Source organism: Schistocerca cancellata, chromosome 8 (assembly GCF_023864275.1).
Source record: "Schistocerca cancellata isolate TAMUIC-IGC-003103 chromosome 8, iqSchCanc2.1, whole genome shotgun sequence".
Lineage (NCBI taxonomy): Eukaryota > Metazoa > Arthropoda > Insecta > Orthoptera > Acrididae > Schistocerca > Schistocerca cancellata.
Window position 1 is genome coordinate 398413345 of NC_064633.1, and position 24826 is coordinate 398438170.

At 41.9% G+C, this 24826-nt stretch overlaps 1 protein-coding gene across 1 annotated transcript in view; it reads right to left on the bottom strand.

Moving 5' to 3' along the window:
• Positions 1 to 15099: 15099 nt before the first annotated feature.
• The window catches only part of LOC126095768 (myotubularin-related protein 10-B), a 127219-nt gene continuing 117492 nt past the window's right edge, over positions 15100 to 24826 (bottom strand). The window contains exon 14 of the mRNA XM_049910574.1: positions 15100 to 16106. The gene's annotated coding sequence lies outside the window, so the exon portion shown is untranslated. The remainder of the gene's footprint in view (positions 16107 to 24826) is intronic.

Consider the following 24826-nt stretch of genomic DNA (forward strand, 5'->3'; position numbering starts at 1 on the left):
AAATACTTTTCAGTTCAATCACTATATATCTTCAACTTTTACAGGCAATAACTTCTGCAAGCTAACTTATTCCTTAAACATTACACCCATTTACACTTATTCAAATAGCATACACGTGTCTTGCTTTGTTCATAGCCAAGATTTGAAGTAATTCAAAAGTCTCTAGTCTCAAACGAATCCAGTACATGACTTAACATAGAAATCTATATTCAATTGTTCATTAGTCTTTTTATAATCAACAGAGACACTAAAGAGCACAGAATATTACATAAAGTTTCCTTATTCTTCTCGACCCATACACAGAGTCTGTGAACTGTACAGCAGGTACTTGTCTGCCACCATTCAGCCGCCGGGTCCATCTTTTTCTTGGAACTATTTTTTTTTTTTTTTTCTTTGTCCGACCTGCACATACAAACAGGCGATGCGCAGTAGTGCCTATTCGTTTCTCCCACTCACCTCTGAAATATCAGGTGTTCAAAACAGTGGAAGGCCAAGTGGTTCTAGAATTTACTCTGAAATTCTCGAAGCACTACATATTCCCCCCCCCCCCCCCCCCCCCCCCAAATTGAACATGCAATATTTTATGCAATCATTACGTAAATTTATATCACATACAATTCTAGCTATATACACTCCAACATAGATCTTTATACTCAGTTAGAATAAACTCTAGCTAATCTTTCACATATTATACTCTCACTATATTTTGAAATCAATCTCGAATATTCCATTGTGATCTGGTAAGTTTTTCTAATATTTAGGATTCGTTAGGACTCTGTCTCAATTTCCAACTGAAAACTCCAGGTGTTCCTAAGTCTTGAGTACTTTATATTTTTTATTGCAATTCTTTGCACTGCTTCTTTAGTACACAATGGTCTTATTATTTATAAACTTTTTGTAGTCTCGAGGAACTCTGGGCAAAATAAGTGTTCCTATTACCACTCATAAAACATAATAGTGCTGGTGAAGTATAGAATTCAAACTTACCAGAATAATTTCTACAAAATTTTGTGACTTTTGACATGATACTGTCCTTTCCCCTCTAGAAACAGTACCTATATCTCACATACAGGTTGATCTTATGAGTACTCTTTCTCCTTCCGTTTTTGTTTTCCTATGGTGCATGTCAATCCCCTTCTTGGTGCCCCTGTCCGCACAATATAGGTCAGCCTTTCTTGGGTCTGATATCTGCCCTTTTCAACCAATATATGCTGAGTGCGCCCCCCTTTTTCTTTTTGAGTAGACCTCATGGTTCATTTCTCTAGTATACATCTTTATGAACACTATAATTAAATGTTTTCTGGTAAAGTTACAAATCTATTTCACACCTCAATTCCACTTCTTGCTACTTCATTTAGACCCCGGAGTCCTCCCCTACTTTTCGACTTATACATACTTGGTATATACTATGTTTCTATACACCATTCAAAACATAATATGTTTACTTAGGTTATTAGAGTCCCACTAAACTACAAATCATTAGAATATTTGTTAGACTGACATTCCTTAATAATTATCACAATTAGTTCCTCCCTGACTTATGCTCATTAGTTATGTTCCTTATCAACATGATAGTTTTTTGACGATGTAGAACTGTCACAATGAATAACCATAAGTGCTTATTTCTCTATGTGCACATTCTTTCCCCCTAACTAGACAATGTAGAACCATCACAATGAACAACCATAAGTGGATATTTCTCTATGTGCACATTTTTTCCCCCTACAACACTTGGCGGTTCTCACATCCTTTTAATCTGTATTTTCATTGTTTGCATCTTCGTGTTATGGTGTGCGTGTTTGTGTAGCCTGATTCTTTGGCTTACTTATATGAAATAAGTTTAAGGTTATTGGAAACCACGGAAAATAAAAAGGACTTCAGAGATAGAAGTATATGCATATGTAAAGAGGGAAAGATAGATCGGTTCTCAGATGAGAAGTAAGAAAGGAAAAAGTAGAAATGGTTGCTAAGATCGAAGAAGAGAAAGAAGATAGCCCCAAAGACAGGAAACCCGTTCCAACCCCCTTCCCCAGGATTCCTACTCGCCAGTACTTGAGTGAGAAGCAGGAGCAGGTATGATGTTAAATGTCAGCTACTTCACCTTTGAAGTCCCCGAAGAAAAATCTTAGCAACCCCTATGGAACGGCAAATGGTGAAGAACCAGTCACACTTGTCTGTGAGTGTCGTTTGGAAGGTGTGGTGTGCATTCTGTTAGCCATGTTTGTACTTACACTACCCACTCCTTCCAAAACTAATACAAAACCTCCCCTACAAATCACATCAGAAAGGTAAAATTATGTATCATGGTATCACAAAACTCTACCATCTGGTGAGCAAGATGTATGAGACAGGCAAAATACCCTCAGACTTCAAGAAGAATATAATAATTCCAATCCCAAAGAAAGCAGGTGTTGACAGATGTGAAAATTACCGAACTATCAGTTTAATAAGTCACAGCTGCAAAATACTAACACGAATTCTTTACAGGCGAATGGAAAAACTGGTAGAAGCCGACCTCAGGGAAGATCACTTTGGATTTCGTAGAAATATTGGAACGCGTGAGGCAATACTGACCTTACCACTTATCTTAGAAGAAAGATTAAGGAAAGGCAAACCTACATTTCTAGCATTTGTAGACATAGAGAAAGCTTTTGACAATGTTGATTGGAATACCCTCTTTCAAATTCCGAAGGTGGCAGGGATAAAATACAGGGAGCGAAAGGCTATTTACAATTTGTACAGAAATCAGATGGCAGTTATAAGAGTCGAGGGGTATGAAAGGGAAGCAGTGGTTGGGAAGGGAGTGAGACAGGGTTGTAGCCTCTCCCCAATGTTATTCAATCTGTATATTGAGCGAGCAGTAAAGGAAACAAAAGAAAAGTTTGGAGTAGGTATTAAAATCCATGGAGAAGAAATAAAAACTTTGAGGTTTGCCGATGACATTGTAATTCTGTCAGAGACAGCAAAGCACTTGGAAGAGCAGTTGAACGGAATGGACAGAGTCTTGAAAGGAAGATATAAGATGATCATCAACAAAAACAAAACGAGGATGATGGAATGTAGTTGAATTAAGTCGGGTGATGCTGAGGGAATTAGATTAGGAAATGAGACACTTAAAGTAGTAAAGGAGTTTTGCTATTTGGGGAGCAAAATAACTGATGATGGTCGAAGTAGAGAAGATATAAAATGTAGACTGGCAATGGCAAGGAAAGCGTTTCTGAAGAAGAGGAATTTGTTAACATCGAGTATAGATTTAAGTGTCAGGAAGTCATTTCTGAAAGTATTTGTATGGAGTGTAGCCATGTATGGAAGTGAAACATGGACAATAAATAGTTTGGACAAGAAGAGAATAGAAGCTTTCGAAATGTGGTGCTACAGAAGAATGCTGAAGATTAGATGGGTAGATCACATAACTAATGATGAAGTACTGAATAGAATTGGGGAGAAGAGGAGTTTGTGGCACAACTTGACAAAAAAAAGGGACCGGTTAGTAGGACACGTTCTGAGGCATCAAGGGATCACAAATTTAGCATTGGAGGGCAGCATGGAGGGTAAAAATCATAGAGGGAGACCAAGAGATGAATACACTAAGCAGATTCAGAAGGATGTAGGTTGCAGTAAGTACTGGGAGATGAAGGAGCTTGCACAGGATAGGGTAGCATGGAGAGCTGCATCAAACCAGTCTCAGGACTGAAGACCACAACAACAACAACAACATCACAATTATATAATAATTCATATAAAATTCCATTTTCTATTAATCTAATATTATTTGCAGTTTATTAATCTTCACCCAAGGTTACATAGATTAACTATATAAGAGAATACTTTAAAAGAATAGCTTAAGCAAAAATAAGACCTAACTATATGCTGATGCCAGGATTCGAGACCACCGCTGACTAGGGCAGAGCGTGAAGATGACTTAAATACTTATTGGGCACTGACAGCTGAGTACTGAGAACACAGACTGTTGTGGATGTAATTGCAGATATATCAAATCGGAATCCAACTGCATCTAAGGAGCATATTATGAAAACAGTAATAGGTGCTTCAGTCCTGACTCGATATAACAACAAAATTTAGCGTGGAACAGAAGCCCACATAACCCATTTGATACCACGAATAGTGATAAGATCACTTATTGCCATTACTACAAGAAGCAGAATGGCATTGATATCAATGACTTGCAGTAGCCATTTCTTGTCAGCCAAGTAAAGACAAGGATGCAATAGCAAGAGAAAACTGATCAACTTACACGTCTCTCTAAAGGTGGATAATAGGATAGTATAAGAATTCAAGAATAGATTACAGAATAGTTTAAGATTTGAAGAGAATTCAGTGTAGGAAAAATAGTACAGAAGAAACACCGAAAACAACTAGGGATCCAATGGTCATTCACTCTGCCCGTTAACACAGAATGTTAACGTCCCTGAGTGACAAATGTGAATCTGCCTGGATCCAATGGATCTGACATTAACCTCACTCGATTACTTATGGACCAAAACTTCTCGTTAAATTTTGTGTGAAAGCCTCCCCACAACAAAATAATTATCACTTTACTAGGAAACACAACAGTAGGTAAAGTTATTCTATTTTCTACTTTGTTATGGACAAGTTTGAATTCTTCGCACAAGTTGTCCATAACCCTGCTTGCATCATTAAGTTCGGAAAAAGCAACTGTCAAAATGTTTCCGGAAATTATACTCTCGATAACTTCTCAATCTTTAATTACTTACGTTTATAATGTCAAAGTTGGCTATTTTCCCTTCAAAACTTCATCCTATATTATCTACTCGTGAACTGACAACTCTTGTACTGTGTGGTACTGGATTGCAAAGCACACACGTCTCTCAGTTCAATTAACTTGCACGTTGTGTGTAGCCAATCCTCTTCTCTGGGTAATCAGCTATGTCAATGTCCCAAAAGCTTCTTCTCCAAAGACTATAGCTGGTTAAAGGAATTTATTAAAATACTTCTCTATCCTTGAAATAATTATGGTATTCGTAAAGTACTTTTCAGTTCAGTCACTATATATTTTCAGCTTTCACAGACAATAACACCTGCAAGCTAACTTATTTCTTAAACATTAGTCTCATTTACACATATTCAAATAGCATACATGTGTCTTGCTTCGTTCATAGCCAAGACTTGAAGTAATTCAAAAGTCTCTAGTCTCAAACGAGTCCAATACACGAATGAACATAGAAATCTATATTCAATTGTTCATTCGTCTTTTTACAATCAACAGAGACACTAAAGAGCCCAGAATACTACATAAAGTTTCCTTGCTGTTCTCTACCTGTACATGGAGACTATGTGGCGCGTACAGCAGGTACTCGTCTGCCACCGTTTGGCCGCCAGGTCCATCTTTTTCTCGTAACTGTTTTTTTTTTTTTTTTTGACCTGCACATACAAATAGGTAATGCACAGTAGGGCGTATTCGTTTCTCCCACTCACCTCTAAAATATCGGGTGTTTAAAACAGTGGAAGGCCGAGTGGTACTAGAATTTACTCCAAAATTCTCGAAGCACTACGAGTGCTGATAGTAGCAACCATCATTTGTTTAGTGGCATCAGTTTTCAGAACTGGCTGTTTCAGAATGGAAGAAAAGGATGCAGTGAACTTGGGTGGCTGTATGGATTTGTGTAACTTCTTGACTTCACCATACAGGATACGTTTTGTCATATTGATTTCCTGGATCTTCTGCTCCTCGAGGAAAACTCTGCAGTCCCTGCTCAACGCAGGGTGATCCCCAGAGCAGGAGGAGAGGGGTAACCAACTCCCTCATGGGCGGCTTTACCACATTTCCCGCAAAAGGTTTCTCCTTTATAGCCTACAGTAGTGTGCCCAAAGTGCTGGTATTTAAAACACCGCAGTGGATTTGCATAATAATATCATACACTAAGGCATAGGAAACCTGCCTTCACATGCTCTGGTAGTTTGCTGCTGTTAAAAGTGAGGATAAACGATTCTGATTTTATGAGATTGCTATCCACCTGTTGTAATGTGTTGCATGCTAATAATGCCTTCCCGGGACCATTCGGCTTTCAGTTCTTCTCAGGGAATGTCAACTAGATCCCTGCAAATCACAACACCTTTGCTGTAGTTGAAGGCGGTGTGCAATTCAGTTCCTATCACATACTCCCTGAGGCATTAAGCTTTCTGAAGGTTCTTGGCTTGTTGGGGGCTAGGTGTTTCAACTAACAGAGTCCCATTGCCCAAGTGCTTAACAGATTTTAAGAGGCCAGCAATGCCTTCTAAGTCTTACTGTACGTTAAATGGAGAAACTTTTCCAAAACTCTGCTCTTCTTTTAATTATAAGAAACACATTATGCAAAACAGCATGCATTCTGTTGCTAGTGACTGAATCAGGACTGGCTACATGGCCACCCTTTCCACTGGGAAGGGGTAAAGAAAATTTCAGAGGATCCATTTTGGTCCCACGAGCAGCTAGGGAAATAAGGGCCCACTCCCAGAGTCCCGCACAGATGAGTAAGCCTTATACAACTGAGGTGTGGCAGGTTCTACAGAGGTGCCCGCTAGGTCGCTGAAGCATGCCCAGAGCTTATGGTGACAGAAGACTGGTGGTGCGTTCCAGTCTCCAGCTCAGGAACCACAGGGTCACCAAGCCCGTACTAAGCAAACAAATGCTGGGCCCCTGAGGGCATCACCAATAAGTTTCTGGTTAAATTTAAAGACACATTTTCCAATGCTATCACATAAAGTGGTAACAAGTTTATTACCTATCTCATCCACATATCTGAGCAGAAAGGCTTTTCCTTCTTATGAATATATAAAAAATAAATCAAGGAACAAACTTCACAGCAAAAGCAATCTGAGACTGTCTTTACATTTTGAGGTTCCTGATTTCACAGTTATGTCACATGCAAAGCAAGTGCATCCTCCTCAACGAATTCCGAGGAAGGGTTGAGCCAGTTAGATTAACAGAAAAGTGTAAAATATTTTAATATTGCATTCTTGACCCACCTATTGTGCAAAAGCTTCTTCTTTTGGTGTGGTACATATGAAATGTAAAGCAATATAAAAACGTTAGGGCTAAACCATCAGTAAATACATAAAACTGCAAGCAGTCACTTTTAAGAAATAGTTATTTACTCATTCCATGAACTGGTTTTCGAATCTTTTCAGGCTTATCTTCAGATGGTGTGCAGAACGTTACATAGATGTTTCAAGCATAATGCTGGGTGCTGACTCTGTGAAAAGAAGACGGAACATGCTTTCATGCACTGCTATGAGTATTGTTTATCTGCCAATTTGGTTCCAAAATTTAGTTTTGTACTAACTGTGACGGTATGTGAGGTTTTTGTCATTAATATCCAACTGTCTGCTTCCATCATGATGACTGGTTGGTACCGACAAAAGCTGCCCTTACTGTCGCAGTAAGTCAAAAACTAAATTTTTTAACCGAACTTATATCGACGCATTACAGCATGTTCCACCTTCTTGCCACAGAGGCAGCATCCAGCATTATGGTTGAAATAGCAATGTAATGTCCTGTACACCATCTGAAGATGAGCCTGAAACAGTTCGAAAACCATTTCATGGAATGAATAAATAACTATTTCAGAAAAGTTGCTGGTTGCAGTTTTATGTATTTACATTCGATAAACAGTCGTGGTTTTGTAACATCCATAATGGATAAGCTTAGTCTAACCATCTGCTTTGAATTCAATTACTACCATGTTATGGTACATACTTTTTTTGTATAACATCCATTATTTAATATTACATGTAATTTTTCTTTGTAAAGGATCAAGAATGTCCTGTTCCTAGCATATCAAACCTTCATGATTCTCTAAGGAGTGCACATGATTCAGAAAGCAATTCCACATGTGGGTGACCAGTCAGTCCCACCTTCCCATCGCTTCCTGTTTCCTGGTTGCACAGCCCTGTTGACACCCAGGCTTGGCTAGGTATCCGATGAGCCATGGGCCTCGACAGCACATCGGTGCCCACACACCTCGTTACTGGTACCCTTGAGCTCAGCTACCCACAGTGCAGGCAGCAGGATGGACCGGTCAGCAGCAGCTGGGTTTGGGTGGCTAAATTTGGCATGATGCATGGCTCTGGTCACAAGCATCATTTATCCTATCAAGGCATAGTTACCTATAAACCAAACATGTGATCTACAAACTAAGCTCAAACAAAAGTGCTGCATTCTACATGGATGTGACAATCAATAAGTTGTCCATCCACATGAATGGCTGCCAACAAACCTTGGCCGACTGCCCAACATGACATTCTTCACTTCAATGACTACTTCACATCCTACGCCATTTGGATCCTTCCTACCGTGAATTGTGCAGGTGGGAACTCTCCCTGAAATATATCCTATGTTCCCATAACACCCTGGCCTCAACCTTCACTAGTCCACAGCCTTTACCCACATGTCCCCTTCCCTGCTCCAACTCCAGCAATACACAGCCTTCCATCTCACCAATGCACCCACTAGCCTCTCTCTTTTTCCACTCCTTTCCTTCTCCATTTCACACCTCCATCTCCTGCAAACTTCCTGACTGCACCTAGCAGCCATACCCTGGCCCCATCACATCCCTGCACACTCCCACAAGCAGCACTAACAACTGCCCCCACGCCAGCCGCCTCCTTACCCCCACCACCCAGATTGCTTCTCCCATCAGGTGCAGTTGCTCGCAGTCTAGCCTCAGTGGCCAGAGGCTGTGGTTTTTTTTGTGTGTGTTTTTTCTACATTACGAGGAGGTGCCTTTGGCTGATAGCTCACATGTATAGCAGTCCCTTTTGTCATGCCCATCTGCGATTCATAATCTCCCCTATATGGTGAGTAGTAATCTATCCTCTTATTGAGATGCTAATGTTGTTTCAATGGTGTAAGTGCTCTTCACATCAGTATAGATTCATTGTTTAAGCTATAGCTCAGTAATTGCTCACCAAATGTACTGAGCACAAAGACCAAAAACTTAAATCTGTTGAAAGCCCTGAAAATCAAGAAACATCTCGCCCACAGTACTGACTTTATATTAAATGACCAAACACAGCTTAATACTTCCCCTCTTCTAAACTTCACAGTTTTCCAACACCTCCCACATAGGGTTCCATTCTGTTCCTCCATTTTTCCTGTAATTTATTTATTTTATTATGATTGTCAATTCTTTTATTCCATTTCTGTATCTCTTTTCATATATAATACCTCTTTTCTTCATTATTCTTGGCACACGTTGACTTTATTCTGGTTAGTTTAATTTATGGTATTTCAAAAAAAGCTCTAAAATCTTGTGCTGACTCTATACAGTATGAAGGTATCAGGAGTAGAGATCATTGAGCATACACTGGAAGTACATGGATAAGTTAACTAAAAAGCTCAGTATTGGCTGCTTTGCACTTACAACTCTCTTTCACACTATGTTGACTTGCAAAGGGATTGGTGGGGGACTTTAACTCAGAACTGTTCACAGCATGATCTTGAGAAATACAGTCAACACCAAACGCATATTGGCTCTGTAGAATAATGCAGTAAGAATAGTATGTAAAGTGAACGGCTGAACATTTTGTAGGAGACTCTCCAGGATACTTTGGAATTCTTAAACTTATGTGTTTCGTCTTCTGTAATGGCATTTGTGTTTAATATTAAAAGCAAATAGCTGATGTACTGTGGAATTCACAACCACTATGCTCAAAGTCAAAATAATTTCCATAATAACACCAGAAAAGCCAGTTGAGGTCAACTGATTATTTTTTATTTTGAAGTATGAATTTCTCCAGTCTTTCAAATAATCTGTTCCTGTGATATTATGACCTTTAATCATTTTGCAAAAGGTTTAATTTGGCTTATTGGCTTTGCTTTTTAACTACAAATTTTTAAGACAGTTACACATTTATCACTGGTTCCCGATGGTGGTCGATTGACAGCTTCTCACAGAAAAGCATTTTATTTGGTTTATTTGGTCCTTTTTGTAGCCAACAATGATGAACTTCATACAATGTTGCTCGTAACAGTTTTTGCGCATCTGTTGTCACTGAACAGTTCAACTGGTTACTAATGGATCAGTATCTGAATGGTTTTCCTTAAAGATGAGAGAACAGTTAGCCTGTGAGAACATATTACACTACATCTCATGGAAACTTACTTATGAAAGGGGAGAAATGTTACACTGCACAGCTTATTCACTTCTCTCAAACTGGCAAAAAGAGTTGAAAAAGAGGAAAGTGAGCACTGTTGGCACTTTGAGTAATAGTAGAAGGGAAGTACTGCCATTTGTGAGACAAGTACAAGGTGTACTTAATTCAGATGGTATTCACAGGTCTGTTGACACTGCTCTAACATCTTACCAAGGTATGACTAAGAAAAATATGCTTAACCTTAGTTCCATGCATGCCAGTGTAACAGTTGATGAAGCTGCAGAAAATAAAAACTCCAGAAACAGTCAGTTTTAATAACAACACCAATCTCTGTGTAGATGTGTTAGATCAAAGATCATGGAAATATAGTGTAAGAGCCATTACGGGGCAGTGTCCTGTACATGTTTTCTATAACATTCTGGACCTGGTTATGATCAATGCCCACACCTTGTACAGGTTGATAACTGACTCTGCCATAATAATTAGTGGTACCAATGAGGAATTCTTTACCTCAGAAATTAGATATTCCATCCATTTTGCCTGCTGACGGAGACAAAAGAACATCTAAAGATGCTAAACGAAAAACTTGCCAAGTTGGATTTTGCAAGAAAAACAAAACTAGCTGTTTTACATGTAAAAATAATTGCATGCAGTTCATGTCTCAGCAAAAGGATGTGCAAAAATGTGCAACTGAAATTCCCTGAGTATAGAAACCAGTTCATACAGATGTGTCTAGTAGAACACTACCTACTTGTTACAGGAAAAAAATGTAGTTAGTGAACAGCTAAGCAATTCTACAATAATAACATATGCCACCTTTTGTTGTTTGATGTAAAACAGAAACAATGAAATGTAAGAATTTTATTTACCTCAAAGACAGTGTCACTTACTTTTGTATGATGCAACGAAAAATTAAATGTAGCAGGTTCAAATAAAAATGTACCTACATAATTATTATGCATGAAAACAATCAATATTGAAGGCAATAAATAGGAAATATCATTACATTTTGTAAAAAGAAGCTTAAAATGCATTAACAACCTTAATGGTCAACTGGCTTCCATTGGGGATTATAGCATTTCCTTGTCATAATCCCCTCAACCCAAACACTGATGTATTACCAAACAATATTATTTATGAGATAAATTAAATGGATGAACAAAAATCTACTCACCATACAGTAGCAGAACACATGCACAAAAGAATGTTATAATTAGGCAAGCTTTTGGAGCCAGTGGCTCCTCCTTCAGGTAGAAGGGGGAGGAAGAGGGGCGAAGGAAAAAGAAGTGAAGAGGTCTAGGAAAAGAGGTAGATTTCCTTGATGTTGATCTCATCCTCATTGGGGGTCAGCTACACACTTCTGTCCATGTTAAACCTACTAACAAACAACAGTACTCACATTTTGACAGTTGCCATTCTTTCCATGTCAAACATTCCCTCCCATACAGCCTTGCCATCCGAGGCAAGTGTATTTGTTCGGATGCAGACTCTTTACAGCAATACTCTCCAAAAGCAGATTTCCCGGGCCATCACTTCCAATCCTCACTCAGTATTATCCTGGTCTGGAATGTATTAAACAGCTACTTCTACATGGCCATGACTTTTTAAAATCATGCCCTGAAATGAGATCCATTCTCTCTGAGATTTTGCGCACCTCACAGCACCTGTCTTCCCTACCCTAAGGCTCATACCCCAGTGACCATCCCCACTGCAAGATGTGCCCTATGCACCCTCCTACCACCGCTTATAATAGCCCTGTAACTGGCAAAGATACTCTATCAAAGGGAGAGCCACCTGTGAAATGACGTGTCATACTAGCTGTTACGTAAACACTGTTCAGGCTTTTACGTCAGCATGACTACCACCAAATTATCAATTAGGATGAATGGGCACAGGCAGAGGGTGTATACTGGCAACACGCAATATTCTCTTGCAGAGCCTGATCTACAACATGACACTCATGACCTCGGTGCCTGTTCCACCACATGTGCCATCTGGACTCTTCCTCTGGACACTAGTTTCACAGAACTCAGCAGGTGGGAACTAGCACTACAGCATGTCCTTGATTCTTGCCACCCACCTGGCCTCAATTTACATTAATTTCTTCTGTCTCAGAATTTCTTCACAGTAACTTCTCTTTTCTTCACAACATTTTAGTTTTCTACGTCTTTCATTTTCTTACCTGTCTGTTTTTCGCCACCCTCCCTTCCCACCTATGTGACGAACAATGCACTTAGCTTTTCACTCTTATAAACTCAAGCATGACATTCAAGCAGTAATCTCTGGCTTACATATTACCCTCTCTTCCACCTTTAAGGCCTCAGATTTTCAAATATCATGTGATGCAGTCCCCAACAATCAGTCTTTCCTTCTCATCACTTTCAGTGAGTCTCCCCTGACCCGTGGTTCTGGGCGACTTTTCCGAAATCTGTCCCTTTCCCTAAACCTTTCGAATCCTTTTCCTTCAACCCTCTTCCGTCCGCCCCCGGTAGCTGAGTGGTCAGCGTGACGGAATGTCAATCCTAAGGGCCCGGGTTCGATTCCCGGCTGGGTCGGAGATTTTCTCCGCTCAGGGACTGGGTGTTGTGTTGTCCTAATCATCATCATATCATCCCCATCGAGGCGCAGGTCACCGAAGTGGCATCAACTCGAAAGACCTGCACCAGGCGAACGGTCTACCCGACGAGAGGCCCTAGCCACACGACATTTCATTTCATTTACCCCTCTTCCTTCCCCTTCAAAACCCTTTTGCCTGAAGAAGTCACTGGCTCTGAAAGCTTGTCTAACTGTAATCTTCTTTTATGTGTGTGTTTTGTCACCACTTGGTGAGTAGATTTTTTATTCATCCAATTACATTACGTTGTCAAACAATATTATTGTATGAATTATTATTTCTGAGCTACTATGTAATTCTTATGAAGCCAACTATTCACAGTGTAATCTCATTTTATAAAGCAAAGTAAATACAATAAAGAAATGTTCTATCAATCGTCCCGTCAAGTGAAAATTATCTTTGTAACAGAAAATTGTTCTTAAATTGTGTTTTAATTAATTTTTTCATCTTTCTGCATGATGACTAGCATGGATGTAAGTTTGTTGTGCTGTGTTACATTTAGTGAATAATAATGTTGTATTCAATCTCAAACCATTTTTATTTCAGTAACAAAGCAACCTATTATTCCTCTCATATGCAACATTAGCGCTCTATTGTAAACTGTTCATTTACATAAGAGTGGATCTGCATGCTTATTCTGAAGCCTGATAATCTTTTACAAAATATTTTATGTGTGTGAGAATATTAATTTACTTATGAGGTCAAGCATCATCACGAACAACCAATATCAAACTTAGTCCTGTAGTCTTCTTTGAAATTACAAAATAATAAATAATTTATCAGGAAACTTCACAAAGAAAATTCATTTAAATGACTCAATGAATGCAATTTGTTCCATTGATGAGATCCTCTTGTTAAATACTTTGAAATTTATCAACACAAAAACTAACTGGTAGACCGGAAGGAAGCAATTCAGCATTCTCAGGGGCAGTTTGAAGCTGAGTGATCTAGTGTTAATTACGCAGCCCCGTCTAGGGTGTGGAGTGGAATTTTACAACATGAGCAACTGTTTATAATACCATGCAGACAGACACCTGACAAAAAAAAGGTAAATCCACAGAGAGAGAGAGAGAGAGAGAGAGAGAGAGAGAGAGAGAGAGAGAGAGAGAGAAGGGGGGGGGAGGTAGGTTTATATTCAACATGGACAGGTACAGTGAAAATCAGTAATGTTACATAAATGCTTTGTATGAAGCAGAAGACAGAAACCATAGTTGAATAATGTAAAAGGAGGAGCAATGGCTTTTCCCAATCTTTTTTTTTTATTTTAGCTCAGCACACCTACATACTTACAAAGTAATTCCCACATCAGTGTAACTAATTTAGCACTATTCAAAAATTTTTTTGGAATACTTTCAAGAAAATAGGCAGACCTGTTAAACAGTGATCAAATAACAATCTTGGCAGATTAAAACTGTGCACTCGACCAGGACTCAAAGGCAAATGCTTTACCATCTGGGCATCCAAACACAACTCACAACCCATCCCCACCATATCTCTTATCTTCCAAATTTCACAAAACTCTCCTGCAACACTTGCAAGTCTTAACTCCTGGAATAAAGGTTAACATGGAGACGGGTCCCAAGCCGTGCTCGAGTAGCTCAATTGGTAGAGTACTTGCCCATGAAAGGCAAAGGTCCTGAGGTCAAGCCTCGGTCTGGCACACAGTTTTAATGTGCCAGGAAGTTTTTCGTCTGTGTACACTCTGCTGCACCAGAAAATTTCATTCTAGAAACATCCCCCAGACTGTGGCTATGCCTCATCTCTACAATATCCTTTCTTCCAGGAATGCTAGTCGTTTAAGTTTCACAGGTGAGCTTCTGCGAAGTTTGGAAGGTAGGAGATGAGGTATTGGTGGAAGTAGAGCTGCAAGGATGGGTCATGATTTGCGCTTAGCTCAGTCAGAACAGCACTTATCTACAACAGGCAAAGATCCCAATTTCGAGTCTGTCCAGCACACAGTTTTAATCTGACAGGAAGTTTCATATCCACACACACACACACTACTGCAGAGCGACAATTGCACCCTGAAAACATTTTGTGATAACGGAACTGTCGCATCACAATCAAACAGTCCCATAGCAAATGGAAAGAGGAGAGTCATGCACAAGTTGTAATGACAAGGTGTACCAAAGAAAGCTATCATTTTGTCCACATTGCTTACCAGCTGGATCCAGTTTTGCATTAGAGTCCACAACTACTATACATAATATTAAAATATTAAACATCTATCTTATTTTCTATACTATATTGCTCACAAGAGTGAAAATGTCTTTTGAAAGATTTGGGATTTGGTTTTAGACTATGAGTCAATGCAGAATAACGATAGTGTTTTACACAAAACTGTGAAATCATCCAGTGTAAATTGAAAATAGTCATAATTACATATTTTTATTTGTGTACATTATATTTCAGTTTCTCAACTTGGATATCCACATTTATGTATTGCACACAAAAGTGCATGTACAGGAAGACATCATTATTGAACAAAAGCCATTTTCATTTACAATGTAAGGAAATAAACTCTGCACTAAATTTTACAACAATACAAATATTTAACACTTTACAAAGTCAAAAGACAAACATTATTTGAATTCTTTGTTGCTGTAATCATGAATATTTATGTCCAGCAGCACAGCTAATAGAAACTTTCAGTTTGAAAGAGAAACGCCTCACATGCCTCTAACTTTCAAGTACTACATCATCATTAACATCCACTGATAACATTTCAGGGTAAATTCTCACAATAAATTACACATCAACAATTTGAGCTAAAACATTTGCATAAATTATTTTCATGTATAAATATGTTTTATACAGTATATACAAATCAAAATTGAATCTCTCTCTCTCTCTCTCTCTCTCTCTCTCTCTCTCTCTCTCTCACACACACACACACACACACACACACACACACACACACAAACTTTCTTACAAATATTACAATTTTCCACTGTTAAGCAACCACAAATGAAACTGGATGCAGAAATAAGCACCATTGAATGAAAAAAACTTTCCTAATGGACCTACCTATGATATATGGCACAGAACATTCAATACAAATTTCCATATAGTTCAGTATACACACAGATCTGCACAGACAAACATGTTTCCATTTACTCAAATTTATACAACAAGCACAAAAAAGTGTGAATCTGGCATGAATTACCAAGTGGGCAAGTAGACAACAATTTTCTTTGGTAAATAAATTATATGTTTCCTTTGTTTCAAGTTGTTATACATTCTAATGCTTGCTAATCATGGCTTAAACGAGTTAAATGACATACATTAAAATAAATTCTTTGGAAAGATGTCCTGTGAATAATTATTCTGCAGTCTTCTCATCCAGTAACATCTTTCTACTACTAGCAATATACCCCTGAAAAAGAAACATATATTATTGAAATATGACATTTTAATCACTTATAGAAACTAAATGTAAAGTTCATAACAACTGTAAATAGTCCAGAGCCCCAGAAAATTGATTATTATGGCACCCTTAAGAATTCGTGACTAGGCCTATCCCTTTGGGACACACTGAGTATTGTTTGCACTAACTAAGTTGACACTCAGTGTGATGGCCGATGTGTGCAAAAGTACATGCATTTTCCATTTACAGTCGCTCCCATCAACCACCACATTGCGTGTCAACTTACATTGAGTGTACAGTACAATGAATCATGTCTGGAAATAGCAACTACCACGAAGCCTCCGAATAGGCTTGAATTCTTCTTGTCACTGTCTAGTCACAAGATATATTTGCTAGGAACTAATACGCTTTCTCACTCTTCTTAAAATGTACCTTCTCTAAATTTTAACAGTACATCTCTCTGTGATGCACAATTCCCTTCTTCTAGTGTGCCACTGTACATACATACATTAATCCTTGTTCCATAGATCATGAATACGACATTTCATAATGATGTGGAATGTGTCACTTTAACATAAGTTTTCTTTACACATAATAATTTTTTTTTACTCTTACTACTTCATATCTAAGAATTCATTTATTGAGTAGAAGGAGTTGTCATTCAGAAATTCTTTGAATTTGCTTTTAAATGTTGGTTGGCTTGTGTCAGACTTTTAATACTATTTGGCAAATGACTAAAGAGTTTTGTGGCAGCATAATTCACGCCTTTCTGTGCCAAAGTGAGATTTAATCCAGAATAGTGAATATCATCCTTTCTTTTAGTGCTGTAGCTATGCACTTCACTGTTATTTTGAATTGGGATGGGTTATTAATGACAAATTTCATAAGTGAATATACGTATTGCAAAGGTACTGTGAATATTCTGAGTTTCTTAAATTTTCTTAAATAAATGTCTGTAAGATGATCTTGGGTGGGCTCTAGCTATTATTCTGATTACACACTTTTGTGCAATGAATACTTTCTCTCTTAATGACGAACTGCCCCAAAATATGATGCCATATGAAAGCAGTGAATGAAAATAGGCATAGTAGGCTAATTTACTGACATGTTTACCACCAAAATTTGCAATAACCCTAACAGCATAAGTAGCTGAACCTAACCGTTTCACAGATCATCAATGTGTTTCTTCAAATTCAATCTCTCATCAATGCACACATGCAGAAATTTTGAGTATTCTACCTTAGAAACAGACTTCCATTCATAGTCTATATTTATCAATGGTGATTTTTTTTAGGGCGCACAACTTCATCGGTCATTAGCGCCCACACTACGTTAGGAATGCACCGCGAGGCACAAGTTGAAAACAGCAACTAAAAGGGAAAACACGATAAAAGACTGACAGGCATAGGATTAAAAAAACAGCATAATCAAATGTCCTTAGACAGGTGTGTCAAGTTGATAAAACGAAGAACGCGAGCAGCTGCTCCTGGGTCATCCACTAAAATGGCATCGAGAGTACATGGCAGGCCAAGATCAAGACGCAGTGTAGTAAAATCCGGACAGGACGTTAAAATGGGGCGGACCGTCAGCAATTGCCCACATGGGCAGAATGGCGCCGGCGCAGCCGTCAGCAGATGGCGATGGCTGAACCGGCAGTGTCCAATTCGTAACTGGGCCAAAACTACCTCCTCCCGCCGAGAAGGGCATGAGGAGGACATCGAAGCCGCGGGAAGAGGTTTCAAGGCCCGAAGCTTGTTGTCCGTAAGTGCAGCCCAATCGGCATGCCACAGTGATAAAATGCGCCGACAAATGACCCTGCTACAATCTGATGAAGGGACACAACAAGAAGCTGTCCGAGGCTGGAGGACCGCAGCCTTGGCCGTGGCATCTGCAGCTTTTTTCCCAGGGATACCGACATGGCCAGGAACCCACATAAAGCTAACCGGAGAACCGTAGTCCACCAGCTGCTGAAGAGAGCGTTGGATCCGGTGCACGAAAGGGTGAACCGGATACGGATCACTGAGGCTCTGGATGGCACTCAGGGAATCGGAGCAGATGACATAAGCAGAATATCGGTGGCGGCAGATATAAAGAACAGCCTGGTAGAGGGCAAAGAGCTCAGCTGTGAAGACCGAACAATGGGCATGAAGCCGGTATTTGAAACTTTGTGCCCCGACAATAAAAGAACAACCGACCCCGTCATTGATCTTAGAGCCATCTGTATAAATGAAGGTCATATTAATGAACTTCGAACGAAGTTCGACAAAACGGGAGTGGTATACCGAACCGGGGGTAACCTCCTTTGGGAGCGAGCTGAGATCAAGATGAACACGAACCTGAGCCTGGAGCCAAGGTGGCGTGTGGCTCTCGCCCACTCTAAAGGTTGCAGGGAGTGAAAAATCAAGGTGTTGAAGGAGGCGACGAAAGCAAACTCCAGGGGGTAGTAGGGCAGAGACATACAACCCGTATTGACGATCGAGAGAGTCGTCAAAAAAGGAACGATAAGACGGGTGGTCGGGCATTGACAGTAGCCGACAGGCATACCGACAAAGCAGTATATCGCGCCGGTAGGTCAGTGGCAATTCACCGGCTTCAGCATGAAGACTCTCGACGGGACTAGTATAAAATGCTCCGATCGCAAGACGTAAACCCCGATGTTGTATGGAGTTGAGGCGGCGTAAGATAGACGGCCATGCAGAGGAGTATACGAATCTCCCATAATCCAGCTTTGAGAGGACGATCGACCTATATAGGCGAAGTAGGACGGTTCGATCCGCTCCCCACGACATACCACTGAGAACGCAGAGGACATTTAGAGAAAGGGTACAACGGGCAGCCAAATAAGACACATGTGGAGACCAGCTAAGTTTCCTGTCAAATGCAAGACCTAAAAATTTTGTTGTCTCCACGCATGTGAGAGCAACGGGACCGAGTCGTAAGGACGGTGGGAGAAACTCTTTGTAGCGCCAGAAGTTAATACAGACTGTCTTCTCGGCAGAAAAACGGAAGCCATTGGCGACACTCCAGGAGTAAAGATGGTCAAGAGAACGCTGAAGACAGCGCTCCAGGAAACATGTACGCTGCGCGCTGCAATAGATGGTAAAATCGTCCACGAAAAGGGAGCCTGATACATCAGCTGGGAGGCAATCCATTATTGGATTGATCACTATGGCGAAGAGAGCGACGCTCAAAACTGAGCCCTGTAGCACCCCATTCTCCTGGCGAAAGGTGCCTGACAGGAGAGAACCCACACATACCCTGAATTGTCGATCCATTAAAAAGGAACGAATAAAAAGAGGGATGCGACCGCGAAGGCCCCATGTATGCATGGTGTGGAGAATGCCCGCCCTCCAACAGGTGTCGTAAGCCTTCTCCAAATCAAAGAACACAGCCGCGGTCGGGCGCTTCTGCAAGAAGTTATTCATAATGAAGGTCGACAAGGTAACCAGATGGTCAACAGCAGAGCGGCGCCTACGAAATCCACATTGTACATTGGTAAGTAGGCGTAGAGATTCGAGCAGCCAAACCAAACGAGAGTAAACCATTCGCTCCATCACCTTACAGACACAGCTGGTAAGCGAGATGGGTCGATAACTGGAAGGCAAGTGCTTGTCCTTCCCCGGCTTAGGAATCGGTACAACAATAGACTCGTGCCAGCATGCGGGAACACGTCCGTCAATCCAGATGCGATTATAAGTACGAAGAAGGAAACCTTTACCCGCAGGAGAAAGGTTCTTCAGCATCTCAATATGAATAGAATCAGGCCCTGGAGCGGAGGACCGTGACCGGGCAAGTGCATTTTCGAGTTCCCGCACGGTGAAAGGGGCATTATAACTTTCACGATTCGAGGAGCGGAAGTTAGGTGGCCTAGCCTCCTCTGCCTGTTTTCAGGGGAGGAAGGCAGGGTGGTAATGAGCGGAGCTCGAAACCTCTGCGAAAAAGTGGCCGAAGGCATTGGAGACATCCTCAGGGGCCACAAGGACGCCATTCGCGACCGTCAAGCCAGGAACTGGTGAGTGGACCTTAGTGCCAGATAGCCGGCGCAGGCTACCCCAGACAGCAGAAGAAGGAGTAAAACTGTTGAAGGTGCTTGTGAAAGCAGCCCAGCTGGCTTTCTTGCTTTCTCTAATAATACGACAGCACTGCGCACGTAATCGTTTATAAGTGATACAATTCGCCACTGTAGGGTGGCATTTAAAGGTGCGTAAAGCACGTCGACGAGCACATAAAGCGTCTCTACATGCTGCGGTCCACCAGGGGACCAGTACGCGACGTGGAGAAGAAGTAGTGTGAGGGATGGAATATTCAGCAGCAGTGAGAATGACTTCCGTGAGGTGTGCGACCTGACTATCGCAGCTTGTGAAGGTTTGATCCAGGAAAGGTCGCCCTGGAAGAGAAGAGCCCCCAGTCTGCTTTGGAGATGTTCCAACTAGTTGAGCACGGAGAGGGGGTATGATGCAGGAGATGGATGACACACAGGAAGTGGTAGCTCGAATACGTATCAGAAAGGGCATACCACTCAAACCGGCGTGCAAGTTGGGTAGTACGTATAGAGAGGTCTAGGTGGGAATAGGTGTGAGATGCGTCCGAAAGAAAAGTAGGGGTGCCAGTATTGAGGCAGACAAGATTGAGCTGGTTGAAAAGGTCTGCTAACAGGGAGCCCCTCGGGCAGGATGCTGGAGAGCCCCAAAGGGGATGGTGGGCATTGAAGTCTCCAGTTAACAAAAATGGTGCAGGTAGCTGAGCAATAATTTGCATCATGTCTGCCCTGGTAATGGCATCGACGATGGAGTGTAAACGGTACAAATGGAAAATGTAAAAGTGGGGAGAGTAATTCAGACGGCAACTGCCTGCAGGCCGGTGTGCAATGTGGTGGGATCGTAGTAAATATCATCCCGGACCAGCAACATAACCCCTCCATGAGCCGGAATACCACCAGGAGGGGGTAGGTCAAAACGCACGGAGGTGTAGTGTGCCAAGGCAATGTGATCGCATGGGCGTAGCTTCGTTTCCTGGAGGGCTACGACGAGCGGACGGTGCAAGCGGAGCAGCAACTTCAAGTCCTCTCGGTTGGAGCGAATGCTGCGAATATTCCAGTGAATAAGTGCCATCGCGAGAAGAAAAGGAAGAGGAAATAAGGGGTCACCTTGAAGGACGCTGAGGGCCTGGCTTCGAGCGAGCACTGCCGCCGCTATCAGTAGGCGGACAGTCATCGTCCATTGGTTCTATAGGTTCATCGGCCATCTCGTTAAGATGTCCGGGAGGAGGAGCTTCCTCCACCGGTGGACAGCCAGATGTTCGGCTACCAGCGGTGCGGCCAGGCGAAACGGATGACGGCCTGGGGCAGCAACCGCTGGGTGGCGCAGGAGAAGAAATGCGCCGTGGCGGAGAAGGAGAACTGTGCTTCCTATGAGCCTTCTTGGAAGGTCGTTTAGTGGAAGTACTGGTCGACGGCTAGGAGTTCGAGGTATGTAGGAAGTCTGCATGGGACGATTCCTTCTTGAAGGCCCGTGCATCTGCCTTCTGGGTCTTCATCTTGGCAGAAGCTGATGAAGGTGCTTGTGTCTCAGGGGTGACGGGAGGAAGAGGAGATGTCGACCGCGCGATCTTAGCACTGGCCGAACGGACGACTGTGGTGCTGAAGGTCAGATTGCATGTCTGCGTCGCCACCTCCCTGGTAGTCTGAGGAGAGGTGAGGACAGTACTGTAGTTTCCCGCTGGGAGCAGCGTGGGCTTCCTACTAGCAAATAGCTTGCGAGCAGCCGAGGTGGACACTTTCTCTTTGACCCGAATTTCTTGGATACAGCGTTCTTCCTTGTAGATGGGACAGTCGCGGGAGGACGCTGCATGGTCACCCTGACAGTTCACACAACGAGGAGACAGAGGTGGACAGTCACCCTCATGGGCATCCCTGCCACAAGTGACACATTTAGCCGCATTGGAAGAAGACTGGCGAGTGTGATTAAAATGCTGACACTGGTAGCAGCGCGTAGGTGTCGGGACATAGGGGCTAACAGAAATAACCTCGTAGCCCGCTTTGATACGCGACGGCAGCTGAACACTATCAAAGGTCAAGAAAAGTGTCCGGGTCGGTACAAGGTCATTGTTGACCTTTTTCATGACCCTATGGACAGCCGTCACGCCCTGCTCAGCGAGGAAAGACTGAATCTCCTCGTCAGTCAATCCGTCGAGTATTCGAGTATATACCACACCACGAGACGAATTCAAAGTGCGGTGAGCCTCCACCCGGACAGGGAACGTGTACAGGAGTGTGGCCTGAAGCAGTTTTTGTGCCTGCAAGGCGCTCTCAGTTTCTAGTAACAAGGTACCATTATGCAACCTGGTACACGACTTGACAGATCCGGCTATGGCATCTACGCCCTTCTGGATAACGAAAGGGTTGACAGAGGAAAAATCCTTGCCGTCCTCAGATTGAGGAACTGCGAGGAACTGTGGGGCAGGCGGTAGTACTTTTGTCACTGGTGGCTGGTCAAGTTTCTGTTTATGGGCAGAAGTCGAGAGAGAAGAAGAAGAGAAATCCATTGCGGAGGAATCCCCCATGATTGCCAGCGTCTCTGATGGCGCTCTCCTATCTTGTGAGGACCCTCTCAGAGGGCACTCCCACCTTAGGTGAATGTTTACACCTCAGGTCACACCTCCCGAGAAACAGACGGAGGGACCAATTGGCATGGTCAGAAGGTATCAGGTCAGGCAATCACCCCTCCCTGGGCCTGGCCTTTACCAGGGGGTACGTGAGTGCTTTACTTGTCTACCCAGGGTGGGGAATTACGCGTTACCCCGTCACCAGCTACGTGTGCGAGCGCATGGGTCGGCCTTCAGGCCGCACAGGGAGGAAGGAAGAAGAGGAAAAAGAAGAGAGAGAGGGAGAGAGAGGACAGACTGTCTCAAACGCCGAGGTGGAGACCAGAGAAGGCAAGGAGAAGAAGGCAAGGAGAAGAGGGCAAGGAGAAGAGGGCAAGGAGAAGAAGGCAAGGAGAAGAGGGCAAGAAGAAGAGGGCAAGGAGAAGAGGGCAAGGGAAAGAGTAAGGAAGACAGTGAGATGGAGAAGAACAAAGTAAGGAACCAACCAAAGGAAGGAAGAAACGAGAAGAAGTGAAAAACCAAAATGACCGCAAATATAGGTCATGGAACCGTCCGTCTCCAGACACAGGCGCTAACTACCCCCTTGAGGGGGAGGGACTCCTTTTAGTCGCCTCTTACGACAGGCAGGAATACCTCGGGCCTATTCTAATCCCCAGACCCGCAGGGCGAATCAATGGTGTTTTGCCATTTACTGTACAGAATTGTATAAACTGTGTTTTCTCAAAATTTAGTGAGAGTCCATTTGCAGAGAACCACTTAATAATTTTCCTCAGCTGATTCTTGCTTCTTGGGTGTGACTACTATACTTGTATCATCAGCAAAAAGAACTAACTTTGCATCTTCATGAATATAGAGTGGCAAGTCGTTAATATATATTAAGAACAATAAGGGACCCCAAGACTGAACCCTGTGGGACACCATTCTTGATACCTCCCCAGTTAAGAGGACTCTGCTGGTTTTTGTAGACTATCTGTGTTGTTAATTTCAGCCTTCTGAATTCTTCAAGTTAAGTATGAATTAAATCATTTGTGCATTGTCCCACACATACCACAATACTTAAGCTTATCTAGAAGAATTTCATGATTCACACAATCAAAAGCCTGTGAGAGATCACAAAATATTCCAATGGATGATGTTTGGTTATTCATTGCATTTAATATTTGATCAGTGAAAGCATATATAGCATTTTCTGTTGAAAAGGCTTTCTGAAAACAAAACTGACATTTTGCTAGTACTTCACTTTTACAAATATGTGATGCTACTCTTAAATACATTACTTTTTCAAGAATTTTGGATAAAGCTGTCGGAAGCGAGATTGGACAGTAGTTGTTAGCATCAGATCTATCCCCTTTTTTATGCAATGGTTTAACAATGGCATATTTCAGTACATCTGGAAAAATTCTCTGTTTCAGTGAGCTACTACATATGTAGCTGAGAATCCCGCTTATTTGTTGGGAACAAGCTTTTAGTACTCTGTTGGAAATGTCATCAATTCCATGTGAGCTTTTACATCATCATCATCATCATCTTGGACAGTTTCCAGCCACTGGCTGGGTCTGTCGGGAACACAAGCCTCTCCATCGTGTTCTGTCTTTCCACCATTCCCCCTCTTCCACCTTCGTCCAGTTCTCTCCTCTTCTCGTCACACATTCCTTCACTCCCTTCACCCATCTATCTCTTGGTCTTCCTCTGGGCCTCTTCCCCTCCAGTTGCAGATCAAACATCCTCTTTGGAATTCTTCCCTCATCCATTCTCTTCATGTGTCCATACCACTGCAGTCTTGATTTTTCTATCCTGTCCTGTACTGGTTCCTCCTTTAGTCTTTCCCTCACATACACATTTCGCAATCTGTCTTGTCTTGTTACACCCAACCTGCTCCTCTGGAACTTCATTTCGCTAGCCTGTATTCTACTTTTGTCGCTTTTGTGCATTACCCATGTCTCACTTCCGTATGCCAATAGGGGGCCAAAGTAGGTTCGGTATATAATTCCCTTGGATTTCTGTGGCACCTCCTTGCTCCAAATAAGCCCCCTAATGCATTTGTAGAACTGCCCTTTTACATTTGAGTGAATTTATTATTTTCCTAATTTCAATAGGAGAGGTGGGTTGAATTTCAATTTTATCAA